At 41.1% G+C, this 7,212-nt stretch overlaps 1 non-coding gene across 1 annotated transcript; it reads left to right on the forward strand.

Moving 5' to 3' along the window:
* The first annotated feature begins 6,501 nt into the window (after positions 1 to 6,501).
* LOC116142422 lies at positions 6,502 to 6,608 on the forward strand. Its single transcript, XR_004129990.1, has one exon. It is a non-coding gene; the product is annotated as a small nucleolar RNA R71 (small nucleolar RNA).
* The last annotated feature ends 604 nt before the right edge of the window (positions 6,609 to 7,212 follow it).

The following is a 7,212-nucleotide window of genomic DNA, read 5'->3' on the forward strand; positions in this document are numbered from 1 at the left end:
GAGTAGGCTGTGTTGAGAACTGGGGCAGCATGGATCAGTGGCTCTCAGCCTGTACCTCGATGTTTGCTTTAGTGCACAACTCTATAATGAGTTGTGGGAACGAGAACTCTGCCTCGCCCTAGTTTGGCTGCAAGTTTGAATATCGTCAGAATGATTGTTCCCCACGTCCATTCTCTTTCCTGTGGCAATAGAGTATAACAAGATTGCCTTATCATACGTCATTGTACTATAGTTGCGTCTCCGGCATCATCCTAGCTGAAAACAAATACTGCCACAACTGAGCCTTGGTGTTAAACTAGTACCCTTAATGGTTTTCTTGCCCTTTTTTGAAATATCCCAGGAGGCATCTGGTTTCGCTATGGTCCTAAGAATCACCTCATCATTTTTTGTGTCCTCCTAAACTCCTCATATTCATCATTGTAATCTGAGGTAGGCCATAGAAATCATTGATGACCTTTGCCGTGAAAATCACATCAATACCCCTTACAAAGACAACCCCTTCATCACATTCAGGAGGTTGGCATAAAACTCTCTCACCAGTTTTTCCACAGCCGCATGTTCTGTTCATCCATAAAATTCTCCCACTTTCTCCTTGACTCCACTCATCAGCCTCGGTGGCAGTCAGCCCACATTCAGGGATAAATCCTTCTCTTTTCTTTTGGCTGCTGTCTCATAGTTTTGCCGAGCTTGTCACTTACAAACCGATCATCTACTTTCTTTCCTTTCCCTTTGCCCTTGGAAGGTGCTTTGACTTGAGTGACATTTTTCTAAAACTAGATATCAACTCAACATATCACTTAAAAATCAAACCTAAGTGTCCTACGTTAACCAATTCAAACCTGAAAAAGAAATTGACAACACTTCCAAAAAGTTGCACTTCACCCTCAAACTACAAATTTTCCACAATCACCCAAACACTTCAAAATTAAAAGTCACACTCCTCAATATCACACCACACACACACAATCCTTCCTTAAACAAAATCAAAGGCCATCACCCAAAATTTCGCAAATCCACCAACATCCACAAATTTCAAATTCACATTTTAAACTCGAAATTTTGAGAAACAATCTTAGAGAATGTGAAATCTTCTACCCAAAGTATGGAGACTTGCCACCAATTGAGCCAAACAACCTAGAATGCAAACCCCCAAATCGTTGAACTCAAAAAATTTTGTCACTTTGGGCAAAAATCTGTGTTGAAATGCGTTGGGTTGTTGTTTAGGAAGGTTAGAGAGTGAAAATTTTTTGTTTGGAAATCATTGGGGAGGCTTTGGATTGAAGTTTGAAAATTTTTTCTCTGAAATGGGGTTTGATCAGTTGCGTGAAAGTGAAAAGGCGAAAGTGAGTTATTATATAAAACCTTCTTCGCCGTGGGCAAAGAAAAGCTTCGCCGCGCGAAGTTCTTCGTTCATAAACCCTAAATTCAAACCCACTCCTCGTTGCGGTGAAGAAACTACTTCGTTGCGGCGAAAAATTACCGAGGGCACAATGCCGAGCGCAAACTTCTGCCGCACGAAGTTCCCTTAATCAAATTTTTCACCAAATTAGTTCCCGCGGCGAAAACTTACCGAGAGTACAGTGCCGCGCGAAAACAGCATCGCCGGCGGCGAAGTCTGGAACCTTTTGCCTTCTAAATTGTCAAAAATTGTTTCACCCCGCGGCAAAAACTGGAATTTCAGTTTTCTTCCTTGATTCCCAATTTCACCTGAAACTAACAAAACAAACCACACATCAATTAAAATTCAATCACAATATCAAACAAAACTAAACACAAAAACAAATAAATAAGAAAAATAAATAATAACACTTGGGTTGCCTCCCAGGACGCTTGTTTATAGTTGAAAGCTCGACTCTCTCAATTCCTCAAGTCGAATGTCAGCCTCGGATGGACTTGCAACTCATCACCCTATAAATGTATTTCTTCAATCTCTGTCCATGACTGTAAAAGTGCCATTTTCTTCATGTGTAACTTCCACTGCTCCGGATGAGTGAATTCTTGTAACTATGAATGGTCCGGACCATCTAGACTAAGTTTCTGGGGATAGCCTAAGTCTAGAATTGAACACACAACACTCTTTGCCCCATTTCAAAATTCTTCTTCTTGATATGCTTGTCATCCCCCTTTTTTGTCTTCTCCTTATAATTTGAGCATTTTCATATGCTTTGAGACGGAACCATCAAGTTCGTCAAAGTCAGCATCCTTTCCTCTCCAGCAGCTCTTAAATCCATATTTAGCTGCTTGACTCCCCGTATGCTTTTATGCTTGAGTTCCACCGGTAAGTGACATGCTTTCCCATAAACCATCCTAGATGGGGACTACCAATTGGATTCTTAAATGCAGTTCAGTAGGCCCATACACCATCTCCAATTTTGTGACCAATCCTTCCTAGATGCATTAACTGTCTTTTCTAAAATGCCTTTAAGCTCTCTATTAAACAGTTCCCTTGCTTGCTCATTTGTGATGGTAAGGTGTTGCAACTCATGTGTCACTCATACTTAATAGTGCATCCATTGCCTATTGCAAAAGTGGGAACCTCTGTCACTAATAATTGCCCATGGTACCCCAAACCTTGAGAAAATATGCTTTCTCACAAACTTAATCACTACTTAGCATCATTAGTTGGCAATGCAACTCTGCTCTACCCACTTCGTACTTAATCCACCGCTACCAAGATATATGTGTTCCCAAACGAATTTGGGAAGGGATCCATGAAATCAATCCCCCACACATCAAAAACTCAACCACCAGGATGTTATTCAACGCATCTCATCTCTTTTGAAATATACACTCCGTTGACACTGGTCGCACTCTCTGAATCCTCGGAAAGAATCTTTAAAGAGGGTTGGCCAATAAACCCCGATTGAAGAACCTTGCTGCTGTCCTAGCTCCTCAAAATGGCCACCCACTTCCTCTCGTGACAATGTCGTAGAATGCTTTCCATCTCCTCCTCCGGGACACATCTCCCTATCCTTGATCCACATGTCTGACAGAAATGGTTCTTCCCAAAAGTAGTACTTCAAATCTGAGAAGAATTTTCTCTTTGTTGGAAAGTCATACCACTAGGAGCACCCTCGACGACAAATAATTAGCAAAATATGCATACCATGGTCTTCATCCACTTTCATCAACTTCTTATTCGGAAATGTTCTGTAATTGGACTTCCTCTTCATTTTCCTGGATTGGTCTCTCAATCCTTGACAAGTGATCTGCCACCACATTTCGACCTTTCTTATCTTGAATTTCTAACTCAAATTCTTGAGCAACAGATCCATCTTTCAGCCAAGGTTTCGCTTCTTCTTGCCAATAAGTGCCTAAGTGTTGATGGTCTGTGTAGACGATCACCTTTGCACCTAATAATATGAACGAAACTTGTCAAAAGCAAAAACCACAGCCAACGATTCTTTTTCACAGCGTGGTGTAATTCAATTGTGCATCAGTGAGTGTTTTTGCTAGCATATTGAATTATATGCAACACTTTGTTCTTCCTCTGTCCTAACACTACCCTAAAGCGAAATCACTAGCTCACACATCAATTCAAATGGCATTCCCCATCGGGAATTGCAATATAGGTGCAGAAACTAATAATTTCTTAGAGTTAGAAAGACATGCATCCATGCATCATCATTAAAATCAACACAACACTTTATTCAACAAATTGCACAGGTTTAGAAATCTCAGAAAATCCTTGATGAATCTTCTGTAAAACCCCGCATGCCCCAGGAAACTCAGATTACTTTAACATTGATGGTGGTGGCAGCTTCTCTATCACTTTTGTCTTTGCTCGATCAACTTCTATTCCTCCTTTGAATCCTATGACGACCACTATTCCCTCTTAGACCATGAAGTGACACTTCTCCCAATTGAGCACCAAGTTCGTCTCCTTACTCACTGTAAAACAAGAGAAAGATTAGTTAGACAAACTATCAAAAACGAACTAAAAACTGAGAAGTCATCCATGAGACTTCTATGAACCGTTCCACCATGTCTCCAAAGATCGACATCATGCATCTCTGAAATGTTGCTGGTGAATTGCATAACCCAAAGGGCATCCTTCGGTAAGCAAAGTGCCATAGGGACAAGTGCAAGTCGTCTTCTCTTGATCCTCAAGAGCGTGGTAATCTGGTTGTAACCTAATCCCCATCCAGGAAACAGTAATAGGCATTTCCTGCCAACCTCTCCAACATCTGATCAATGAAAGGTAAAGGAAAATGATCCTTCTAGTTGCCTCATTCCATTTTTGGTAATCAATGCACACTCTCCAGCCCGTCACACCGTCTTAGTTGGTATCAATTCGTTACTCTCATTCCTTCTACAGTGATACTCCCTTGCTTTGGAACCACTTGTACCGGGCTCCACCCATGGACTATCGGAAATAGGATAAATAATCCCCGCATCTAGAGTTTCACCACCTCCTTTCTCCCCTCCTTCATCGAAGGATTCAATCTCCGCTGTGGGTTGCACCCTAGGCTTATATCATCCTCCATGAGTACTTATGCATGCAAAATGATGGCGAGATGCCTCTAAGTCTGAAATAGTCCATCCAATTGCTAGTCTATGTTCCTCAACACCCTAATCAACTGCTCTTCCTCCAATTTACTCAGACCTGAACTGATGATCACCGGAAGTTCTAAGTCCCCAAGATATACATATTGAGGTAGGAAGGTAAAGGTTTTCAACTCAAGCTTGGAGGTTCTTCGTTTTTTTTTTCCTTTTCTTCTCTTTTTCAAATCAACTCTAAATTCTAGATCTTGACTCTCTCAATCGGTGAAGTGCTTCTAACAACCTAGCACATTCATATCCCTGACTCATCACCTCTACTGTTTTTGATTTGGCTATACACGCTCTAGAGGTAATGGTGGGGTGTTTTCTTCAATAGATTCTACAACCAATTTATCCACCACATCGACACTAAAACACGAATCCATTCGGATGGAAACTTCATCTCCTCAAAGATATTGAAAGTTACTGTTTTATCTTGAACTCTCAACAGTAACTTTCCTTCTTGCACATCTATTAGTGCTCTCCTCATGCCAAGAATGGTCGACCCAAAATAAGAGGAATTTCCTTTCCTCTTCCATATCCAACACAACAAATCTACCGAAAAAATTATCTTATCCACCTTCACCAACACTCTTCCACTTCCTCTCGGATGTTTATAGACCTCACGCTAGTTGCAACGACATGGTCGTTGCTTCACTTCACACCAATTCCCAATCTCCTGAAAATAGAAAAAGGCATTAATAATATACAGCACCTAAATCACATAAAATACAATCAAACGAAATATCCCCTATAATGCAAGGAAGTAAAACTCCCTGGATCTTTGCTTCGGGGTAACTTCTTCTGGAGAATGGCACTGCACTCCTTCGTAATCATCACCGTTTCCTCATCTTCTAACTTCCTTTGTTCGATAGGATTTCCTAAGGAACTTCGCGTAGCTCGGCATTCCTGCTATGCATCTGCAAAGGAATGTTAATATTCAATTTTTTAAATATTTCAAAAATTTTGAAAACTGCATATCCTGATTCTTTTTCTTCAGTCTCTGAGGAAAAGGCACGGGTTGGATGTGATGTGCCAACTTTGGTGGTATCTCGGGGAATGGTAATTTCCTCCTCTTCTTTTCCTTTCTTTCTTCTTCTTATCTGTTCCTCCTCCAAACCGCTTGGTTTCTCATTAACTACAATCTCTTCATCAACTTCCTTTTCAGATTCTTCCTTTCCAGCTTGTTCAACTTCTTCCAAATTGTCCCATTCTCAAAATTATGGCATTTGCTTGCTCACGTGGGTTAGTCATTGTATTGCTTGGTAAGGACCCATGCGGTTCCCTCATTTAGCATCTCGGCTAATTGGCCCATCTGTACCTCAAGATTCTGAATGGATGCCCTTGATTTCTGAAATTCGTCCTGTCTCATTCATAAAACCCGTGTCTCCTGCATGAATTTCCCAAACTGTCCTCCCAGTTTTTCACTCTTGGATCTCCTGGTTGAATTATTGGCAATGTCTTTTGGTTCCATTGATTTTTTGTTGGTTCTGATTGCCGCAAGCCAGATTTGGATGATTTTCTCCACCCCGGATTGTAGCGTTGGAATACGGGTTTTTTGATTCCTCTGATTTCCTGCCAAGTAGTTCACTTGCTCCATGATGAAGATGACAAGCAAATGTGTTTCCCCACTTGACACTCGCTGCCCACATGGTTCCTGCACAAAAATCACAAGTTAGTTGAGGTGCTTGAATAGAGTTACCTACATACTTCCTAATATTTTGAAGTGCCGTGAGTTGGTCTGATAATGGCTGCGAAAGCATCAACTTCATGAAGACCTGTAATTTTCTTGATATTGCTCTCTCATTTGGTCTTTGATAGTTTGTTGCTTGCCAAAACCTCAACAACTCATAAGCTCATCTGGTGTTCTTATTTGCAAGGCTCCTCCGATGCTGCATCCACCATGGTTTGCACTACCCATTAGTCCATTGTAGAATGTTTGACTTGAAGCCAATAGGCAACCCATGGTGTGGACATTTCCTCATCAATTCCTTGTACCTCTCCCAAGCCTCATACAATGACTCGGATTCATCTTGTAGAAATTATGTGATATCATTTCTCATTTTTGCTGATTTTGCTGAGGAAAGAACTTGGTCAAGAACTTCTGTGCTAGATCATTCCATTTTGTTTAGTTCCCGATGGTAGTGCCATTAACCCCCCCCCCCCCCCTTTAGCTTTATCCTCTAATGAGAATGGGGAATAACCTGAACCTAATGGTGTCATCTAGCACTCCGTTTAACTTGAAGGTGTCACAAATTCCAAGAGTTCGCATATGCTGATTCGGATCTTCCTTTAAACCACCATTAACCTTACTGACTGCTGGATCATCTGGATGATTGCCAGCTTTATCTCAAACATGTTGGCTTGAACTGCTGGTCTCGTAATGCTCGAACCACTACCATTACTGTGGGAACTGAGAATTCCCTTAGTGTCCTGTTTCTTGTTCTGCCATTTCAACAGCCATTTCTCCCGATTCAAACCACTGTATCCCTCTTTCTCTTCTCTCTCTGTAAGTCGTTTGGCAGTCTCTAAATCTCAGGATCAATAGGAACCACTAGCTACGTCTTGCTCTTCGTAATACTACACAGAAAGGCAAACGGAAGTGAGATCACCAACCATTGAAAATTGAAAACAAAAATTAAAACTCCAATCTAGTTAACTATAGAAAAA

The sequence above is a fragment of the Pistacia vera genome, unplaced genomic scaffold (assembly GCF_008641045.1).
Source record: "Pistacia vera cultivar Batoury unplaced genomic scaffold, PisVer_v2 Contig1005, whole genome shotgun sequence".
In the NCBI taxonomy this organism is placed as follows: Eukaryota; Viridiplantae; Streptophyta; class Magnoliopsida; order Sapindales; family Anacardiaceae; genus Pistacia; species Pistacia vera.